This window comes from Passer domesticus, chromosome 1 (genome assembly GCF_036417665.1).
Source record: "Passer domesticus isolate bPasDom1 chromosome 1, bPasDom1.hap1, whole genome shotgun sequence".
NCBI classification, from domain to species: Eukaryota; Metazoa; Chordata; class Aves; order Passeriformes; family Passeridae; genus Passer; species Passer domesticus.
Genome location: NC_087474.1, coordinates 88,781,005 through 88,804,601, shown reverse-complemented (window position 1 = coordinate 88,804,601; position 23,597 = coordinate 88,781,005). Strand labels below are relative to the sequence as shown.

At 39.3% G+C, this 23,597-nt stretch overlaps 1 protein-coding gene and 1 long non-coding RNA gene across 6 annotated transcripts in view; one reads left to right on the top strand and one right to left on the bottom strand.

Annotated features, from left to right (window-relative positions):
• The window catches only part of CTNND2 (catenin delta 2), a 638,555-nt gene that overhangs the window by 416,251 nt on the left and 198,707 nt on the right, over positions 1 to 23,597 (bottom strand). Inside the window, exon 1 of one of the 5 annotated variants that reach the window (XM_064428454.1) lies at positions 4,484 to 4,606. The exons of 3 other annotated variants lie outside the window; for them this stretch is intronic. The gene's annotated coding sequence lies outside the window, so the exon portion shown is untranslated. One more of the 5 variants, XM_064428437.1, reaches the window with a different exon arrangement.
• LOC135305156 (uncharacterized) lies at positions 4,773 to 11,160 on the top strand. Its single transcript, XR_010366432.1, has 2 exons — positions 4,773 to 4,887; positions 5,956 to 11,160. It is a non-coding gene; the product is annotated as an uncharacterized LOC135305156 (long non-coding RNA).

Sequence of the window (23,597 nt, the reverse complement as noted above, 5' to 3'; positions counted from 1 at the left end):
TCCAGCAACAGGCTGATTTTTCTATTGCTTAAAGGCCATCTTGTGACAACTAAGGGTTTCAAGATTTTAAAAGATAAAATCATGATTAGAAAGTTCATGCTAGGCTGGACTCAGCAATAAAATACTGACTCTTCTGACGATGGCCATTAACTGCAAAAAAACTCTACAAGTGTGTAATATTTCCTGTACACTTTTATATTGTTTTCTACATTTTAGTTAACAACACCCCTCTGACATTATTTAGGATGCAGTCATTTTAATCCTCTGTGCAAGAGATTTGTGTCAGGCATATCTCTTTTACACATTCATGAACTCTGCCAGTTAAGAAAGTTGAAAGAGTTGGAAACACAGAAAAGCAAACTTATTAGAGTTCAGATTTACTACAAATTCCAACTGTGCAATGGGTTCACAAAATAGAAATGAGCAACTGCACAAGCAAGGCTGCAGAAGAAATGTTGTTACTTATTTATAGTCTGCTGGGCCATCCAGTAGGTTGGACAAGCAGACTGCCCTTTTCCCACCATGGCAACCAACATTATCTTCGAGCCACCATGCATGCAAACATCACAAGGAATCACCTGTGCCAGGTGAAATAGCCCTGAGTACATGCCAGAACAAGATACTAGAAAGCAAAGGCATCTTCTGCCCTCAGTTTGCAAACTGACTGCTTAGTACCACTCCACATGTAGATATCCTTACAAAACACTCGTAAAAAGCTAAGAGAATTGCAATAATCAGTATTAATTAATTTATTACACAATCAAAATATCTTAGACACCTGCTCAATGGTAATATTATTTAAAAGAAGTCAAGTTTTCTTAAAAAAAAACCAAAAAAATCAGTATTCATCACTACCAGGAAAACCGATGCCAGAATCCCCAAAAATGTGATGACATCTGAGTGCCTGCTGATCACTAAACAATTTAATGTAACTGCTCAACAGTTCAAAAAAATAATATTTCTCTGCCTGTAGTTTTGGATAAAAAATTGTCAATAAATGCTTACTTATTGCATTCTCAATAGACTTCTACAGAATTTCTTGGCACAGAAGAGAGAGGTGTCCCAAGACTTAGTTTCTCTGACAACTACTAAAGCTGCAAAAGTTATTTAATTGCAACATGTTTCATTCCACCGAGAATAAAATTTTAAAACTGGTCTTAACAGGAATTACAGACAATGGTGATAATTCCTTGGCAATATCCTGAACGTATAAGTGATTTTCTTATTGACTCCCAAGTTCTGATTTGCTTCACTAAGGAAGGACTTCTGCGGAATAAGATGGCTGTGCACACTGTCATTAGAAAATGTTAGACATAGGGTGTATTAAGTAGAGCCTTCCTTCAACTGAGTGAAATGAAAGTTGTGTTTCCACCTACTTTTTCTTCCAGACCCCTAAAAATGCACATTTTTGTAGCACTCAACACTGACAGAGATGTTTTTCATGTGTTCACAGCTGGCAGGACAAAGTTGCTGCTTAAATTTTCAGGTTAGCTTTTTCAAAAGCCACTTACTGGAATGAGCATTCTGAGAATGCCATACAAAGGTTTTGATCTCTGGCAGAAACTATTCATAATAGCATGAGCCCCATGCTAAGGGTCTTCTGATAGGATCTCTCTGGTTCTTAAAATTAAACAGTTAAATTTGACATTAAAGTTTCTACAACATCATTATCTCCTAAAAGAAGGAAATAAAGGAAGAAAGCTCCCCCACAAAAAATAACCTCTTTCATATACAGATTTAAATGTAAGGATAGTAGCTTCCATCAAATGCATTACATACTCTGCCATTGAATGGCCTGCTCAGAGTCAGCATTTAAAATCTAGTCCATGCAAATGGATCAAGGCTTTCCATTTTCTGTTACCTCTGCCTCTCATTGTATGTTAAAGCAAGTACCTAGTTATTTAAAATAGAGATATATGTACAGGTTGTATACACACATAAACACAATTGCAGCACATCAGTATCATGGACCCAGGCTTGAAAGGCTGCTTAAAACACGTAGAGAGTGTGTATCATGATACAAAGAAGTGTGTCAAGGCTAACCCATTAAGTTAGTAGGTTATTAGGATGAAATTTTACCAATGACAGAAAGCTGGTTTATCACATCTCTCAGTCACTTCTGCAACTAAACATTAACCATGGGGTTTTTTTTTTCAGAAAAAAAAAAATGAAGAAAAACTAAATTATACCTTCTGCTTACAATTACCCTAATGAAGAAATGCTTAACCTACCAAACATTAATAGTTAGGGTACAAACAATTCTTACCTGTATAATAAAATCACCAATGTAATTCTGACTTTGCCTTGGACTTCCAAAAAGCAAGATGTACACATATGGTTGAATTAGCTCAGTTACTCAGAAATCAGTGGAGTAATACCAAAGATAGATTTGGCCCATTATCTACCTGCACAGCACAAATGAATAATGCAAATGTGTATGCAAAGGACCATGAAGTATCTCAGCTTAGCAGTGCATTTAAAATGTATCACTAACTTTCAGCTTCTTGAAATATTTATCAACCGCAGGAGGTTCCACTGAGAGCACACTGTATTAGGAACTTCACTGAATTTTTATTTCTACACCTGACTCAGAGCACTTTAGAAAAGGAGACTGGAATTAACCGCTGTAACAACTTCAGGTACTGCTCTGACACTACAGGTTTCACAAGCACTTCATGAGTGTTTCTAAGTCACTTTAATGTTCTTCCCTCCGCTCAGACCAACTGGGGCCTTTATGCAGCACATCTTAGGAGGGAGAGGAAGAAGGTACCCAGTTTCTGCACACAACTTCAGAAGCCACTAAAACTAAACTGTCTGCAATTAGAAAGCTACTGAAAGAATCCATGGTTTAAGATGCCACAATCAAGTGAAAAATACCACAGAACAAGATAAGCAGTCTTACTAAAATCAATCTACTGGTATAAACAGTTTAAATGACTAATTGGATCAAGTGAGAAAAAGCTTGGATCAATCGCACACAGCACTTAAACTACTGAGTACTAGTCAAATGTTACATTTGTTTTACAAAACATTTTTTGAAATAAAATTTGGTCTTGAAATAAGTACTGGAGTTCTATTGGTCTAATAAAGATGGGAACACCTAAAGAAAGATGAATACCCTAGATTAGCAGAAGAAAAAAAAAAAAGAAAAACAAACAAACCAAACGCACACTACAAAACACCCCAGCACTTACCATAACATTGAGTAATTATACCACTTTGGTTTAGAAAACTTTTTGTTTCCTATTCAACTGATACAAACTAACTCTATCAGAAAAAAAATTCCCCAAAGTCACGTATTTCAGTCCTTATGGACTTTGGGAGAATACATGTTTACTCCTTTAATTACAGTCACCTACTAAACAGTATTACTCCACATTAAGACGTTCTTGCAGTGCAAGTTTGATTCAGGAAAAATACATAAAAACAACACATTCTAAAACCTCTTTACTTATTGTTAGTGGAGAGTACTAGACATAAGGAAGGGTGGTTTATTTTTACATTTTATGTATTTCATTTATTCAGCCAAAAGATAAAACTATTGAACTGTTACCTTAACAACAATACAGAGCTGTGTAAAAGAAGGCTGTCAGGACTTTTTCCACACAACTGACTTCCACATGAAATTCATTCATTTAATCCCTTGAACAGTCAGTCACATTTCCCTGGGACTTGGGCAGCATCAGATGAAACTAACAAGTCACAACCATGCATTATTTTTACTATCTCTAATGAATTTCAAATTAGCTGCTGCATCTAAAAAAAAAAAATCTACCTGAAAAGCCTCCAGCAAAGATTGAAAGGCTAAATATAATTATAAAAAATGCAAATCCCATTCTCACCTACATAAGACTATAATTTGAAAAGAGAGATGGGTATATGGTATTCTACTGAGAGCATTTTCTAGGGTGAAAGTACAAAGCAACAGGTCTGCCAACTCAAAAGCATGCATGTACAGAAAGGCATTTTTGCACAAGGACGATCGGCTGGTTGAATTATTATAACTCAGTGGAATTACTTAAAGCTTTGTTTTAGACGGGTCGCACCAAGAAATAACCGCGGCCAAATCAAGTGCTGCTGAATAAGAACACGAGGCATTTGGGGGAAATAACATACTGAAGAGTAACATTTACTTTCTTGCCTTTCCCGCGAACTCCAAAATGTGACTAATTATGCTACCTATGGTAAGAGATTACATTACAGCATTTTGAAGTCGAAAATCATCCGAAAGACATTCAAAAGTGACGTTTTAAGACAAGTCATAAACCTTTCCACGACAGCTCCCATTCCATCTCACACAAGCGATCCATCTTTCAAGCTTTACCTTTTGTCGCCCACTTGTAAATTAATCTCCTGAATCAGTTCGCTGCGCCCTGGGAAGCCTCCTCACCGCCGAGCCGACTTTCCCTCCGCTCCGGAGGGAGAAAGCTCCGGAGCTCTACTCTTCCTTTTAATGTCCTCCCCCTCTCCTTTTAACACTTACAAAAAGAAACTTGGGGGCAGCGGCGGCCGGGGCGGGCGGAGCGCGGGGCCGACAACAGCAGCAGCCCGCGCCGCCGTGCGCTGAGGCGGGCGGGGCCGGGCCGCGGGCAGCGGCGGCAGCTGCCGGGCCGGGGCAGCGCGGCCGGGCCGGGGGAGGCGCTCCGCGGGCACAAAGGGCTCCATGGCAACGGCGGGGCGAGCCCCCCGCGCCCCCGGCACCGCCGGACCCGCCCACGCCGCCCCCCGCAGCACCGATCGCGACAGCGGCTCGGGGAAGCCGCCCTCGGCGACAGCGGGCCGGGAGCCGGGCAGGGGCTGCAGCCCCCGGCCCTGCCACACGTCTGCAGCAATTTTTATTTTATTTTTCTTTTCCCCACCAGAGTGCAGATCAGTCTTCACACACAGGTATAGGCATTTAGGCTTTCTAATTGAGGGAAGTCGATAGGCTACTGGTGGACAAATTAGAGGGCTGGGCAGTCACCAACCCTTCGAAGTTCAGCAAGGGAAGTGCCGGGTTCTGCAGCTGGCACGGGGCAGTCCTGGGTGTGTGGACAGACTGGGGAACCAGAGGCTGGAATCAGCGCCAGGGAAAGGCACCTGGGGATCCTGGTCGATGGCAACTTGAATCTGAGCCAGCAGTGCCCTGGCAGCCAGGAGGGCCAGCCCTGTCCTGGGGACATCAGGCACAGCATGGCCAGCCCGGCAAGGGAGGGGATTGTCCTGCTCTGATCTGCACTGGGGCAGCCTCATCTCGAGTGCTGAGGACAGTTCTGGGCGCCACAATATTAAAAGCCCCATTAAACTACTAGAGAGTATCCAAAAGAGATCCACAAGTATGGTGAAAGGACTTTTGGGAAAGCTGTATGATGAGCAGCTGAGGGCACTTGGTCTGTTCAGCCTGGAGGAGACTGAGGAGAGTTCTCATTGCATCACAACTTCCTTGTGAGGGGAAGCAGAGAAGCAAACAGTGATATCTTCTCTGTGGTGACCAGTGACAGGACCCAAAGGAATGACTTGAAGTCATTCAAGTGTTAGGGGTTTAGGTTGGATATTAGAATAAGGTTTTTCACACAGAGCATTCTTGGGCACTGGAAGGCTCCTCAGGGAAGTGTTCATAGCACCAAGCTTGACAGAGTTCAAGAAGTGTTCAGACAATGTTCTCAGGCACATGGTGTGATGTCTTGGGGCTGTCCTGTGCAGGGCCAGGGGTTGATGTTCCTTGTAGGTCCTCTCCAACTCAGATATTCTATGATTCTATGCATAGCATAACTTCACACTGAATGGATTTAACTCCACATCAGAGTCTGACAGGTCTTATTAGTCTCTTACAATGCAAAACATTACATTTTGGGGCATATGTTCTTTCTTTAACTTTTCTTTTAAATGTCTGCTTTGCAGACTGTATGACCTGAAGCTGTGAAACTTTAAAATATGCAGTCATCTAGAAAATAAAACTTACTCTTGAATTTTTAGATGTGTGCACAGCAACAGGTGACAAGGTCACAATCTAAGGGACAAGTGCCTGGCCCAGCCTCCAATGGGAACAACTCTGAGGCTCCAAACCACATTGCTAGGAACAAATCCATGTACAGCATTACTTGCCACTGAATGCAGCAAGACTTTGTGTGCACCCTGAAGTCTGAGAGCTTGTGGGTCAAGGATCAAGATGCCAAAGGTGGAAATGAAATTCAATATTCATGGCAAATTTCTACAACCCCAGGCGAGACCCCCCCATAGGTGTAATTATGCCCATAAAAGATTGGTGGTGGTTTTGGCATGGTGCAAATGTAAAGTGGTTCAATTATTCTGCTGAAGTCAAAAGGATTTAACTTGTTCCTAAAATTTCTTGCTAAACTGCCTTATTCAGTACACTGATTTCCATTGGTCAACACCTCTGTGATCTGAATGCTGGTAGAAAACAACTGTTCCATTATTTTGTATATAAAGATCCTCTCAGGCAAAATAGCCTTCCTTTTCACATAAATATTAAGTTTCATACTCAAATACTTTGTGTGAATAAACTGTCAGCTTAGACTGCAAAATGAGCCCTTCCCAAGGTTTTTAATGTCATTTTTATACTCATTTTAATTTTAAAAGAATTCCTTGCACACAGCCTTTGTTACTTGCTGCCAATGATTAGGTAAAAGGCTGCAGGACTGGACTAGAGGCTTGCATTTTAGCCTTTTCTTAAAATTCCATATTCAGTACAGATCTGAAAAAAAACCAGCTCCTTTCTACTTACATAGGGCCATCCCTTTCTCTGAACCCCAGTGACCAGGTACTTAACATCCCCTATCATTAATATTTACCACTTTTGATTAGGAATCATAAAATTTCACCGCACACTTCACTAGCCTTCTCTCAAAATGTCACAATGAAGCTGAGGTCACTTTTGCTTGATTTGACAGGACATGGCATACACGTTGAGGGAGGAAAAGCAGCATTTCAGGGTCTGAAAGGACAAAAAAGTAGCTGATTTGGCTTCTACCAATCTTGCCTGGGTTTGTGTGTGCTACCTGGGGCAGACATAGGTGCAGGGCTTGTCCTCAGCATCCTCCCAAAAGGGAGGGAAGAAACAGATAGCACCAAAGAAGGTTCACAGGTTTCGCATCAGAAACTTCTTTTAAAAATCTGCCGAGGCCAACTACAATAATAATAATAATAATAATAATAATAATAATAATAATAATAATAATAATAATAGTAATAGTAGTAGTAGTAGTATTGGAAACAATCAGCTATTTATCGCTGAAAGTTTTGGAAGGGGAAAATCCAACAGTTAATTGTATCTCTAAAATTTCAAGGAAGTAAAATGTTGCTGGGAGCAACGGATAAGTCCTTTATTTTAGCTCCTGAATGGCAAACCTACCAGCTTCCTTGTAACACTGCCAAGCTGTAAGTGTCATTTAAGGAGAGCAATACAACAGTTTATTGTTGTTCTCCAGCACTGCTTAGGATGTAGAAAGAAGACTGTTTGTGATACATTAAAGGTCACAAATAACTGGCAATTTAATAGGAAAAAAAATCTACTCTACACGCAAGAATATCTCAAAGGCACACTTAATAACATAGCAGCCTGAGTATGTTCTCTTTTATTAAAATACTGTGAAGGGCCATCCTGTTTCATTTCAATGAGCTAATATGCATCACCACCTCAGAAAAGCTCTGTTAAAAAAATAAGAAAACAGATACTATAAAGCTATTGCATCTATTGCAGCACTGCACAACATTCAGGCCATTTTGCAGTATATTCAATAGGGAAATTTAACCTATCAATACAATTGAAGGGATTTCACTCTCATTGCCAAAATCAATGATTGGTATTAAAATGGATTGCCACATATTCTTGAAAGAGTTGTTCAATCATTTGACATTTGTGCAGATTGCTATCTTTATATAAAGGGATTCTATCTCATAAAAATGATTGATGAAAGTGGGGGAAAACTATTCCCATTTCAAACCCATATACTGTTACTGTATATGGGTAGAATACCTACTGTATCTGAATCACAGAACTGAATCACAGAAACTCCTACACACAAAACTGATCAACTCCTTAAGTGCTCTGTTGATATTTGACCCATTGTATGCTGAAGCTTTGCAAACTTTGAACAGAGAGAAACGGAAAGAAACTGTACAATTTATTCCTGAGCTACTGGAATAAAAGGAAAACCGTGTTTTAGTTGGAATGCTGAGAAAGGAGATCAGGTGTACGATTTTTCTTTCATTCATGCAACCCATGAACAGTTATCTCTGAACCACAATTAAGTGTTTTTATGCAAACATCCACACCTCATTTTAATCCACACAAGTGCCCATTCCCTTTTTTCATGTTGGCTCATCAAGAATAATTTGAAACATCTCCAAACATCAAGAGTGTAGCAGCTAGGTGGATTCATTCAATTTGACTGAAAAACATCAATACCGAAATCTATGTTTTCAGAAAAGATACATCTGTGAACATTTCAATGCAGTTGTTCCAAGGCCAGAGTTAAGGTTATCTTGTGCTATCCTTCATGTGTTTAGTGAGCCAACAGTCATGCACAGGATAAGCTGCTGTACCTGCTAGAAATAAACTATTTCATTTATTTCATTTAAATGAAATAAAGTAAATAAAGATATTTACTGAGGTAGTTTCTGTACTGAGTTGTGGTAGGGTTTTTTCCCTCCTAAACCCTTTCTAGGGGGACTCTTTGCTGCTCTTCTGCTTGACAATCTATGCATATGCAGACAGAGATTACTCCAGAATTTTTTCTTTTTCTCTACTAACATTTTCTGGTCTGGGACACTAAGTTACCGTGAAATAGTCCTCAAATACTGCAAAACTTCAGATGTTTTTCAGAACATCTCAGGCCTCTGTCAGAATGTCTTACTATATTTTACTCATGTTTGTCTCTTGATTTGATAACCCTATGGGGACAACCACTCTAAGAATAAGCAAGAGGTTTTTGTGATACTGGGCACGGTGGCCCTGCAGATCCCTACAATTTTTCTTCCATGAGAAAATACTAAGCTCAGGCAAATTGAATAAACAGGAAATTTTGTTCTTGTATAATAAATGAAGAAAGCCTTTTTTCAGGGTCTGAATTGACAGTAGGAGAGAGCAGTTATTTCCACCAACTTTTGCTCTTTATGTTCTGTAACACCAATGAATAGTAAAATTATTTTAAAATTGTATTACAGGCCACAGAGTCTTTAAGACTTACTCCATTTTCCTGTTTGGGGGAATAACCAGTTCACTAACAGAAAGCAAGAAGAGAACATGCCCATTTGCTAGCCAGCTTTGTTAAAAGAACTACTAAGAATTTCTTACTACGTTGTAGCAGCTTTGAGGAAAGCATTATTGCTAAATGTTTTTAACACTCAGGAAGAGCTTCGCAGAATGTGAGCCACTTTTAAGTCATAGAGTAGAAAGCAAAACAATTTCAGAAGGCATGCTGAAGATAATCCCTGTTTCTTGGAGAGAACATGAATCACCTGGGCCTTGTTACAGAAAGCTGCACTGAGCTTTGCATTAGAGAAGTGGGATGGGACAAAAAAGGGCAAAAGAGAGGTAGGTTATTCCACAGTGTAATCTGAATGGTTTTTTTCTGTTGATGATTTAATCACCATCAGAACCATGGGATCTGATGGATAACCTGTCTCTCAAGAAACCCACACCACCCACCTCTCATAGGCAGTGCTGAATGGTCAGTACTATTCTGTGCTACTTAGTACTGCTCGCTGTCATAAAGATTAAATGCAAGCATAAAAAGAGGACCCAGAAGCCATGACGCTGGGCATTTTTTCCCCTTGTTTTCAATATTTGGTTGTTGACTTATGCAGAGAATATAGGAGAAATTGAAGAAATTCTCCCTCAAAAGAATATTCTGTTTCTACCGTCTATGTGCATTTATGCTATATTGCAATGAGCACAGATGAGACTAGTTTGTAGCCTGCAATTTGTTTATAATATTTCATCTTGAATATCTATAGTTAAAACAGAAGAAAATTAGTGCACTGGTAGGCATTACTGCTAGGTAAGTCATCCAGAATAGCTTCATTGCCTGTTCACAACATGAGAAAAATCTACTAGATGCCCAGCAATGCAGAATACAGTGCATTAAGATAAGAAGAAAGAATCACAGATTTGTAGAATAGTTTTGGTTGTAAAGGACCTTAGAGAGCATGTAGTTTCAACCCTCCCTCCATGGACAGGGACACTTTGCACTAGACCAGGTTGCTCAGTGCCCCATCCATCCATGTTGGACTTTGAATGCTTCCAGAGATAGGGCATCCACAATCTCTGGGCATCCTGTTGCAGTGCTTTACCACGCACATTGTAAAGAATTTCTTCCTAATATCTAAACTGAACCTGCCATCCTTCAGCTTAGGGCCATTCCCCCTTGTCCTGTCACTACACACCCTTGTAACAAGTCCCTCTCTTGCTTTCCTGTAGGCTTCCTTTAGGCACTGGAAGATGCTATAAGGTTTCCCTGCAGCCTTCTCTTCTGCAGGCTGAATAGCCCCAGTCTCTCAGTCTGTCTTCATTGGAGAGGTGTTCCAGGCTTCTGAGCATCTTCAGGGCCTTCCTCTTGAGTCAATCCAACAGGTCCTTGTCTTTCTTTCCATTTGGGACTCCACAGCTGGATGCAGCACTCCAGGTGGAGTCTCACAAGAGCAGACCAGCCAGGCAGAATCACCTCCACTGATCTGCTGGTCCTGCTTCATTGATGCTTCTCAGGGTACAGTTGGCCTTCTGGGATACAAGTGTGTATTGTTAATTCACATCAAGCTTCATGTCCAGCAATGCCTCCAAGTCTTTCTCCACAGGGCTCCTCTCAATCCATTCTCCACACAGCCTATAGTGCTTGGGATTGCCCTGACCCGGATGCAGCACCTTGTGCTTGGTCTTGCTGAACTTCATGAAGATGGCAAAGGTCCACCACTCAAGTTTGTCCAGGTCCTGCTGGATGGTATCCCTTCCTTCTGTTGTATTGATCACATCACTTAGCTTGGTGTCATCAGCAAACCTGCTAAGAGTGAACTCTGTCCCAGTGTCCATATTGCCAACACAGATGCTGAACACCACCAGTCCTGACACCAATCAACGAGGAACACCACTTGTCATCAGTCTCCACTTGGACTACCAATTCACTTCCCTCACACAAGTTGGTAGTAAAGATTTCCTGATCAAAATTTGATTTGTAAAATTTGATGCCAGTTCAGAGTTTGTGTTCACATCCTTCTAGGACAACTTTAACAAATGTAGGGAGGGAAGGTGCTTCAGTTACATGTGTATTCTTATTAAAGTTCACTTCAACAACACAGAATCCTGGAAAACCAAATTAATGAGAGGATGTGCTCAACTGTATAAAATCTTGGAGGACTTGAATGATAGGATCTATTTTAGTTAGTATTTACTGTTTGAATAGAGAAATCCTCAAAAGTTGCTGTATTTAACCGCAAATAAAGTCTAAGGCTGCATTGGAAAGGAACTAACAAATAGAATGTGAAAATGTGTTATTACAGGCATGTACTCCATTGCTGGTGTGGTGATCAGTGGCAGAAACAATTCATCATCACAACACAAAACAATGTCTGTAACACAGCTTCACTTGCTTCACCCTTGTATGATGTATACAAGCATCAAGAAAAGTTCAACATCTGTGATGCTGAAGCTTTGTAATAGTCAAACATTATGATGGGTTTTCTATCAAACTAAAATGAGTTCAAGACTCAATAGTTTGCACAGAACAAGTGCACAGCAGTGGTGTGTGTCATATACAGTCTTTCACAGTGTCACTTCTTCAGCCTCCAAGTCACTTTGAACAAGTAAAAGGCTTTTGAAGTCTGACTTTATGTCACAAGGCAAAGAAGAAATGTATCCTTTTATCTGGGAATTCATCTCTGACCAGAAATAAAGACTTGCTGCTCACAACAGGTTGTTTTCCTTCTCTTTCTGAATATAAAAATACAGAATGGGTCAGGAAGCATGAGGCTGCTTTCTGCTCTCAAAAAGATCTTTAAAATGAAACTACACATTTGGAGAACGAAGATTTGGTTTTCAAGCAAACCAGACTATAAACAGGTCAGGAGCTGGTAATCAAAGTAACAACGCAACAGAAATCCATAAAGGGAGTGGAGAATATTGACAAACATGCTTTTTCATTAGAAAAAAACCTTTTTTTGCATCAATTTTTGAATTAAGAAAATCAATCAGAAGTGAAGATATACTAACAGCAGCATGAAGAAGCAGCAAAAGTTCAACAGAGAAAAGTAGTGCAATCAATTTGACCTTTTGTCAGACACTTTACCAACTCCACAGAAACTGGGTATTAAGCAAGTGGCCATAAAATAGGTTGAATTATTTAGCAAGTGTGGGCCTTCTAAATCAACCCAGGCCATGACCTACCTGTGTCAGCAAATCCAACTGCACTGGAAAACTGAGTCTCCCAGGATGCAGCCATGGTTTGATGGGAGAGCAAGAATGAGGAGAAGTTCTTCAGGACAGAAAAGCCAAAATCTGTTCAATTCAGTTAACCAGCAGATACAACTAAAATTTTAGAGGGAAAGACAGAAGTGTTTTTAAAGTCAAACCAATGGGATTAAAAAATCGGCGGAGGGTATGAGTGAGCATAAAAGGTGTTTCAGGCTTCTCTTTTCACAGATAAATACTCCACTCTTTGAAAATTACTGTATGATGCTGACTTATTTTTTTCCATGTATATTTAAAATGGACATTATAAAATCATTGGGCAGAGACATAATAATGTTAACAACTCCTCTTTTTTCATGCAAAATTTCTTTGACAGCTTGGCATATAGTTAATCACTTTTTAAAAACTGAATGCACCCCAATGCAGCGGACCAAATTTTTTAATCTGTCAGCCAGAATTTGTCATTAACAAACTTTAAAAAACTGATTAAATACTTTGCTTTTTTTTTCCTCAAGCTTGTGCCTTGGCAATGGGCTGAAGAAAATGTGTATTTCCAGCAAGATTAATGAGCAATTATTGGTTGAGATTAAACTGCTATATAGATGTAATGGATTTCTGTTTTGGCTGTAGAAGTACTCAGAATAAACTGATGAATGATTGTCACAAATGAAAACAAGTTAACCTGATGAGAAGGGAGTTGTGGGGGATGAGGGATAAAAAGAGAACAGATAAAAAGCTGGGGATTAATCTGATGTTCAGAATGGTGCATGAGATACTGATACTACCAGGAAAGAGAGAGAGGCACCTGTTAATGACTGCACCCACCATTCCTTTTGAGGTGACAGCCATACTAACCTTTCCTTGCTACAGCAGTCACATCAGGTAAAAATTAAATCAGTTTCAGGGAATTCTTTTGGACAATCATGACTGCTCGTCTACTGGAGTTTCAGTTTAGGTTTTTAATCGGATAAGGACAGAGGTGTAGTTTTGGTTTGGTGTGGTTTTGGTGTTTGGTTTTTTCCCTCCTAAAAGCACACAGTGCATCAGTTCCATAAGTTTTATTACAGACAATGATTTTGTAGAACAGAAAGTTATGAAGTATACTCACATACTACCATAGCAAATACTAAAGGCCTCACTTCTACCTGTTGAATATTTGTGGCAAAAACCAAGAAACAATGTTACTTACACCCGAGAGAAAGCAACTTGGACAATGATTAACAGACCAATTAATTATTTAAACTTCTGCTAACATTCTCCAGTCAATAAGGCATTCACTCTAATAACTTAACAATGTTACATTTAAATAACACCCTTTTCACACTTTGCCTTCACTCTGCAGCTCCGTATGTTTCTTCTTCTCTTCTCAGTCACTCCCTTATTCTTTCCTGCCACTTTGCTCTCCTTACAGTAAATCCAGTTCCCTTAAGGAAAAACAAAAAAAAATCCCAGCAACACTCAAGCAAACAATTCCTTCCCTCGGTTGGCATGTTATCTCTCTGCCTGTGTCCTCAAACAAATGAAACAATATTTTGTGAAGAAGTAACACCTACAGCCCTTTCTGCACACACTCTTGGAGACTGTGTTGCTAGTTACTTATACTGCAGTAAGCACGAACCGCAGTAGTATATTTTTTAAATCCAACATGCCTTCAGATTGCCTCTTTCCACTTCAGAATATAGCAGGACGTTATTAGCACCCCAAAAACCTCAGTGCCCCAAAAACAATGATTTCAATTCAGCCTGGAAGCCAGACCCACCATTTCCTGTGCAACACCCACAAGCTGCAGTGCCAGACCTTCACTGCCCACCAGGGGCACACACGTGAAGGGGCTGGATTCCAGCTCTGCTTTGAGCACCAGGTGCTGGCTCCAGTGACCATCAGGGAGCAGCAGTGCTGAGCTGCACTGGAGCAGGAAGAGGCATGCCTCTACCATGGGCAGGGCAGTGTCCTCCCCAGGCAGGGTGCTGTCCTACAGCACCAGTTTTATTCAAGTGTGACAGTACACATAACTACCTACCATATCTTTCACCCCACCTTTATGTGCCCAGTAAACCACAAGTAACTTTGACCTAGTGGATTATTATTTTTTCTGTGCACAGGGTGCCCCACCACAATATTTTCTTCTCCATCTTGACAGATGCCAAGAGATTTTGGTCATTGCATCTTCCCATGCTGTGATTCAAATTTATTGTCTCCTTTCTTTTCATGGCAACACATTGTACAAGAATTTCTGCTTGTGTCTTGGCCCATGCTGAGCTGTCTGTCAGCCTTTACACCTTGCCCACAAGTGTTAAATTCAAAATCTGTTTCTAAGCTTTTTGAGTAGCTGCCCTCATGTGATATAAAAACTATCAGTAAACCAAGCTGATACACTGGGTAGAAAACATTAGTGGAAACTACCAAGTTAGTGTTCAGTCTAAGAACTTATATTTATGAGACAACATTATCTCTATAAACTGGAAACTGAAAAGCTACATTGTGTTGACCTACATAAGAACTCAAACTCCCTACATTCAAAATGTTTGCTGGGAGTGGGCACAGAAAGGTAGCAGTACATTTCCCAGGATATCTTAGTTGAGTAAGGAATTTAACCCTTCTAATGAGAACCTTTTTTCATTCTATCTACCTTTATAAGAAGAACAGCTAAAGTCTTCCCTAACTCATGCCTCCTGAAACGACTTTGAAATAGCTGACAATACCATGTCTCAGGGAAGATTGTCTCCTTCCCTTGGCCTCCAGAGTAAAAGGGTTCTCTTTTGGGTGTGTTCAATAACTGCTGGATAGGGCCTAGTTACTGTAAATGAAGTTGCCTTTATGCTTTGCTAGTTACAGACAGAATTTCTCCCAGCTAGGATGTTATGGAGATTAAAACCAAGGGCATGACAGAGAACAGGGATTTTCTGCATGAATACAAGCAATTGTATCTGCCTAAAAGAATCTTGAGACCTATTCTGCAGGCATTTGTGTAAATTATAATTGAAATTTCCTTCATGATGAAGGAAGTGATGCCTACTGCACTTTTCTAAACTAAAAGCACCTAACTGCACAGGCACATGCTGGATTTCTTCCATTTACAGACTGGGTTGTGCTCCCTGTGACCTAGGCAGAGCAGCTCTGCTCACCCACATGCAGACATACCCCATAAATGTCAGCTGGAACTGTTTTGGAGAACAAAAGAACTGATTCTAATAGACCTGCATGGCTTAGACAGCATCCAATATTGCCTTTACTTATTCTAACAATAAAAATAATTGCAAATAAATGCCGAATCAGGAAGGAAGTTACAATTGCTCATGTTGAAAGGTCTGAAACAGGTAAATGTTTATGCAACACTGGAATGTGTTGCATATAGCTGCAACATTGCTGCCATATGCATCCCACAAGTAAATATATGAGCAGAAAGTGTTGCACCCATTTAAATAAGCTTTTGCGTACTTGAAATCTTTATGCAAAGGGTATCCAGAGGTTAATCTGCTTAGAACTTACAGAATATTATATTACTTAGAAGGTAGTACAGCCTTCTAGCAGGTAATATGTGACAACCACCATGTTCTTAAAGACTGCATTAATAGAGCAAGATGTACCAAAATAATAATCAAAAATTTTGGCTTTTAATGAAAAAATGTTGTTCTCATATTCAATAAAACAAGTAGACTTATCAAACATCTAGAATTTCAAGCAGATGTAAATAAGTGATAATCATAATGGATAATCATGTCCACCTTTCTGCTCCTTCCTTTTACTGAAGACAATGAGAAAATGAGATATGCTTCAGTAAAAAAAAACAATTCTTTTGCTAGCTGCTTAGCACTAAGTGGTGAAATAAAGTCAGTCTGGAGATTAATTCACACTACTTCATAAGCCTAAACCAAATTATTTAGACTGTGGGAAGGCAATTGAAAGCCATGAGTAAGGAGAGAGTAGAGCCCAGTGAGGCAATTTCCCCTGCTCTCACAGCCTGGGGGGATATTCACTTTTAGCATTACAGCAGGAAATCATGAACTAGAGCCTGTGGCTCTGTGCTCATGGGTAGTCTTCCAGTGAACAGGATGATGGCTTGGAAACACCATGCTAGAAGTCAGCTGTATTCCTTATACCATCCACCAACTCACACAAAACATTCTCTATTTGGGGTACATCATGGGCTTTGAAACATTTTGGGACCTTGATAAGAAAGACTGTGGAACATCCTGGGGGAAAGCATAAGTGAGTAAATCTCAGTCATTCAGAAGGGCAAGGCCTTTTCTGGGGTGTTTGTCTCTTGTTGACAGCTGGTACTGTTAATGAAGCAGGAGGCGGTGAAGAGGTAGGAAGCATTTAGCACTGAACACAAGGCTTGTTGCAGAAAGTGTTTACTTGCTTGGTTTTTCTCGACTCTCTGCGACCTAACATTTTGAAGCTATTTTTCTTATTCTGCCTTTTCCAGTTTCTTTTCTCCATCCCTCACAGATTTCGCTGTTTTTATTGGAGTGTCTCTCTAATTCTTTTCCTCCATGCTAAAGTAAGGGCAACTATACTTTTCCTTCCCTTAAATTTAAAATTGTATGAAGTTCACATGGAAAATTACCGAGTTACCACACAGTATTTTTCCTTTTAATTAAGATAACTACTTCACAAATCTACTAAATTCTATTTCACCTAAAAATGGCAGGTAATTTTTCAGCTTAGGATTTGCATAAAACAGAGAAACTGCAAGCCTCCTACTGAGTGTTTAATTACGGAAAAATTGATGGCCTAGAAGACATGAAAAACTCTCTGTGACCAGTCATTTTGTCATCTGCTGCTCTATCACTGGAGAGCAACAAGTACATTCAGAATTTCTCCTATAACAAAGATGCTTTGATCTAGCTAAGTAAAATATCCAAGGTAAAATAAACCCCCAAAACATAGAAAGTACCATGTGCCAAATGTGTCATATCTTTCTTAATGTGAAGATGTTTTTAATTTGATAAACTTACCATGACCAATCTCTTAAAGTAGATGCTGGCTGTATCAAGCAATTAAAGGTCACTAAGGAATTGTTTGAATATTGAGATTATTACATGGTCTTATAATATGTTTGACTTGTAGACTTAGAGAAAATGTATGCATGTTATTTATCAGATCAAAATACACTGACACTTTTCTAGAAAAACACATTTTAGAAATGGGAATAAGTTCATAAGTCCAGAGCAACCCTATAGATTAAGAATTAATACTTTGTCATTGAAGACTGAAACAAGTCAGAGTCATCCTTATAGGCTAAAGGAAAAATTGGAATATAAAAATATAAAATTATGTGAAGATAAAGGCAACAATAACAAGAACTGCATATCAGCTTGGAGCATAATAAAAAAGGAATACATGAAATTTACATAAGAAATTTTAAAGTACAAGCAATAACACTTCGTTTCCATTCCACCATGATTTTATATATCCATAACCAAATGTGTGAAAAACAGACACACAGTATGTAATACTTTATGTAAAATTGCATCATTGAGAGAGAAGTTAGGACTAAATGGCTGTGTAGAAGTTAAGGAGTATTCACTTTTTCTTCTGTTACCCAAAGTAATTCACTCCCCAAACACAAAATGTCCATGGTGGCTTGGTGTAACTATAGGCACTAGTAGATACTAACATAATTTCATGGTTTCAGTTGTTATCACTAGTGCTACTTACATGTATTTGTACAGTTCAATAGTTAGATATCATAGCTAGGAAGAGTTACACATCTCCTTGTTTTTACATTAAAACAATTAAAACTTTAATTCTTTCAGTGAGAAGGAACTTGGAATGAAACAACAAAATGCCAGTTAAGAAGAATAAAGGCAATAATACCCTTAAATAGCACACAATGTTTTCAACTTTATAACACTTCAAAATAATTACAGCACAGTACATGTGTTATTTTTAAAATGGCTGAGATATACTACCATAGTACTATGAGAATATGACACATGCCATGTCAGGTTTTGTCTGTTAGGAAACAAAATGTTTAATTTTAAAAAGAAGTTTATGTGGCTTTAGCAGTATAGTAGCCTTATAGATTGTATGTTTTGCATCAGGACTCAACCAAAATGGCACTGCCATGCATTGTATTTGAAACCTATTTTGTGGAAGGTTTTTGAAACCAACAAACAAAGGATATCATATATCCTTTGATAAAGGAATAAAGCTTTACTAGAGTATTAACCCCCCCCCCAAACTGTAAGTATTTGAGACTTGCTCTTGGAAAGGAGAGCAAAGAATTAAAACCTCCTTGTGTATGTATTTCTTGCATAGAAAATTTGTTGCCTGAAATCCAATGATATGAAATTAATAGAAAGAAAGGAAAATTTATTTGTATGGTGGAAACAGTATTCAAGCCAACATCAAAAGAAAAGTGTACTCTGAGGCAATCATTTCCTAAAAATCGAGTCTTTCCTTTTTTCTCTTCTTTTCCTCTCACAAACTGACTTCAACAGCCTTGAACTCTCACTCTCTCAAAAACGAACACTACAACACTCTTTCTTCATATTTACAGGATCAGTGCTGCTATAAAAGATGAAGTTCTTGGAAAAACTACAGTTGATAAGCAATGTCAAAAATTTATCCTGCACAAGATACATTTAAATGTTTGTACCCAATCTCTTTTTTTTTTCCTTGGGGGGAGGTCTTTGAACCTCTGCTGTGCAATCTATATACACAAATCTGTCTGAGAAGGTAAACTCCAGAAGGGTGATAGGACATAGCCATTCACCTCATTTGCACAATGTTTTACAGAATCACAGACTCATAGAATGAACTATGTTGGGAAAGATCTTTGAGATCATGAAGTCCAACCTATGAACTAGCACCACCATGTCAACCAGACCATGGTACAAAATGGCACATCTAGTCTTTCCTTAAACACCGCTGGGATAGTGACACTACCACTTCCCCGGACAGCCCCTTTCAGTATCAAATCATCCTTTCTGTGAAGAACTTCTTCCTACTTAAGTCTCCCCTGGCACACCTCAAGACTCTGTCCTCTTATCCTACTGCCAGTTGCCTGGGAGGTTGTCCTTCACCTGGCTACGTCCTACTTTCGGAGAGTGGTAAGGTCTCCCCTGAGCCTCATTTTCCCCAGGCTAAACAGACCCAGTTCCCCCAGCCACTCCCCACAGGATTTGTGTTCCAGACCCTTCACTAGCCTTGTTATCCTTCTCTGGAAACGTTCAAGCATTTCAACATTCTTCCTAAGCTGGGGGGCACAGAACTGGACCCAGCACTCAAGGTGTGGCCTCACCAGTGCTGAGTACAAGGTGGCAATCACTGCCCTGCTCCTGCTGGCCACACTATTGCTGACACAGGCCAGGATGCCATTAGCCTTCTTGCCTTGTGGGCACACATTGGCTCATGTTCAGCTGACTCAAAAAGCAGCCCTAGGTACTGGGCAGTTTGCCAGCCAGTCTCCATCCAGCCTCTAGCACTGCAGGGAGTTGTTGTGGCCAAAGTGCTGGACCTGGCACTTGGTCTTGTTGACCCTCATATTGTTGGATGTGGCCCATCAATCCAGCCTGTCCGGGTCCCTCTGCAGAGTCCTCGTATCCTCCAGCAGATAGACACTCCCCCCTACCTGGTGTCATCTGCAAATTTCTAATGGTAGACTCAATCCCCTCATCCAGATCATCAGTAAAAGTATTAAACAGGACTGGGCCCAACCCAGATCCCTGCAGGACACTGCTAGTGACCGGCCACCAGCCAGATGCAGCCCATTCATGGCTCTCTGGGCCTGGCCATCCAGCCAGGAGTGCTCCTGCCCACATTGCAGGCTGCCAGCTTTTCCAGGAGTATGCTGTGGGAGACAGTGTCAGTGGCTTTGCTGACATCCAGGTAGACAACACTCACAGCGCGTCCTTCACCCACCAGACATCTCACCTGGTCATAAAGGGAGATCAGGTTGGTCAGGCAGGACCTGCCCCTCCTAAATCCATGCTGGCTGGGCGTGACCCCCCAGCCACCCTGTAGGTGCCATGTGACAGCACTCAAGATGATAACTGTTCAAGTTAGAAATGAAAGACTGAGATCGTAGCAAAGATTAAGGAAACTGGAAAAATCTAAGTTCTGTGAATTTCATAAATAAAAAGCTTTTTCAAGAGAATGATAAGTCCAAGTCTTAAGGGCCTCTGGCCTTTATGAACTCACATAACAAGAAAGCCATTATTAACAATCTAATTTCAGGTTTGCATATAAATTTAGAAATTAAAATAGTTACTAGTTACCTTGCAACATTTTCTTTCTTTGTATCTCATACGTTATTTTGCTTTATTAGTGCTGTTTTTTGCCCTATCTAAGACAGAATGGGAAAACATGTAATATGGACTTTTTATCTCTACTAATCTCCAGAGTCCTGCTCTAGTGTCAGCCTGACTTCTCTGTACTTTAATGTATTGGTGCTTTGCTTACAAAGGTGAATAACAATGGGACCGACTCTTTGTGCAGCTTCTTCTGACTTTTTTTTGCTTGGTTATTATATTTGCAGTTGAAGATGGAGAGTAACACATTATTAATGTTGATGATGCTTCCAATTGGCATTGCAAGCTTTATGACTTGGGATGCTGAGCCAATTTGGACAAAGAGATTGATAGCAGAAAGGCAGTGATGCATGTAGTAATCACAGAAACCAAGGGCCGCACTGTCTCAAAGGCTAATTTTACTTCCCAGCATGTCTCAGAACATTTCGCTGCACAGGGTCACATAAAGAAATAGTACAGCACTGGGAGCATTCCTGATGTAATTCAGCACCCCTTTGTTTTCCCTCAGAATGGTTTTGCTTGTGTTTTAGGAAAACCAGGATGAAGCTGGGGGAAAGAAAAACCATCTGAGACAGTGTTCTAGCCCTCCATCTTCTTCAGCAGCACACACAGGAGTAGAGAGCCTTGTGATGCTGCTGTTCAGTGCTGTGAGACAATCTTCAGAACTGTCACCAGACCTAAAATAGGCTAGAAAGACAGACTTTAAGGCAAAGGCCATTTAAGCTAATATCTCCTGAATCCAGTCCCCATTTTCTATATTCAGTTTAGGTCAGAAGAAGGATTTCAATTATTGTCCATGAGAATTAATAAAAGTACTGTAACATTGTGATAATAATCAGAAAGTCATTGAGTACTGCTTCTTCAGAAGCATGAGTACACTGGATTCAAAAAACTTTTTCTGTATAGCCCCTCTAGTATTTACTCCTGGTGCCATCTATAGGTAGCCCTCACTGAAAAACATTAGTCCACTAAGACAGTGAAATATGTTATGATCACCAATACATTTTTTTCTACTGCAGAAGCTGTTGGGCCCTTAGTAAGAACAATTAAAATTTCATTTGCTTTTAAATTACATCTAAGCAAGATTAATCTAAACTTAGGACTCCAACTCATCTTCATTGATTTGCATTTTTAGAATTCACTGAAAGAGCCACTGAATGTCTGAAAATTGAAATTTTCATGTGATATGAGCAGAAAGTCAAGACAGAAATCTCAGTCTAAATTAGGTATAAAAGTTAACAACAATTTCTTTGGTCAGCATACCATGCAGATGTAGGATTTTGTGCAAACATTGTTAGGTTGATATGAAGACAACTATTTTGGAGTTATACCTAGAACAGGAAAAGAAAACCTTCTAATATTCCCTTCCTAAAGTCTTACACAGAAAAAAAATGTCATCTTCCTCATTTTGACCCACCAAAATGAAAAGGGAAAAAAATGCTTTATTAATAGGCCATGAAGAAAGGAACCTAGGAAAAGAACTTTAATATATGCAATATTATTGCACTAATTTAAGATGCAGTATCTTTTTCTTGTCTTGCACACATGTACTATCATGATGACTTAGCTCTTTTGTTATGCAGGAGAGGAGAAATCTATTCCTGTAGTCTAAATGCAAAACCTATATTTGCCATAACCTAAACCAAAAAAATTATGGTTCATATGTATGTGGTGTGTAGCAGACTTCAATTTGTTTTATTAAATGTAAAAGTCTTAAAGATAAAACTAATAATTAAATCCATGGTACTTTAGCATTTTCAGTTCAGGATCAGGCTTGGTTTTGGTCTCTCAGTTGAACTAGAATACTTTATACAAACCATGAGCATCACCAAAGCAATTATTTTGAATTGTAACCTTTAGGAATTGCCTCATTTAAATTATTAGCAGGAAGAAATAATCTGAAAAGCTTTAGCTATGGTATATGAAAAGGATCTACATGAGAAAGAAAAGCTCTTTAGTTGACAGTTCAAGTAGTAGGTGAAGAGAAGTAAAAGAAATTGATAAATAAGGCAGAAAGCTTAAACAATAAAGGAAATAGAATTTTGGAGTAACTTTCCATCATTGTACTGGATTATGCATCACTTCCTCTTTTTATACTCTGTCTTTCTAAAACACTACAATAGATTAGCCACGGCTTTTGAAACAAATACTAGGACTGTTGGCTGAAATTTTATGGCCTACAAAATATATCATGGACTATCAGAATGTCCCCCTTTATCCTTACAATGCCTGAAATAAAAATCTGAATGGATGACAGCAGAGATATCAAATGAAGACATTGCTCATAATCATAAATACAAGACTTTTTAAGGTCACATTATGCCTTTAGAAGGTATATCAGCCACAGAATATGAATATAGTCAACTATTGCATGTGCTTTAAAATGTATTGATGTAAACTGTAGTTTTTTAATGTAAATGCATAATCAATTTAATTCAAATAGAAATAATTCAAGATGTGGTAGAAGTGGAAAGAGAAAACAAACCTAAAAAGAAAATAAAGGGAAAATAAAGGATTTTAATATTACCACCCAAAAAAATCTGAATGGATGTGTTCTTTTATAGCATAGCCAACAATAAACAACTTCAGTATTTCATTATTAGAGTTGTAATATATTTGCAGAAGACAGACAAAAGTATAAGACATTCTTTTTCTACATGTGATAGTGTCTGCAGTGAATTGATATATTTACACAGTGAATGACAAGCCTCTACCAACATTTACATGGCTTCAACAAGCTCTGTCAAGTACCCTCCTCTGACATCCTTTCCACCTACCATCTATTTCCTGTTTTATACTTACCCTGGAGTCCAGATCATTTAATTAGCCAATAAATGCTATCAGGAAAAGGTTTGCTGATGCTTTGACTGTTCAACTGCATGTTATAAACTGATTATTTGTTGCCCAGTGATGCAAACTGATTACCTGAGTTAGAA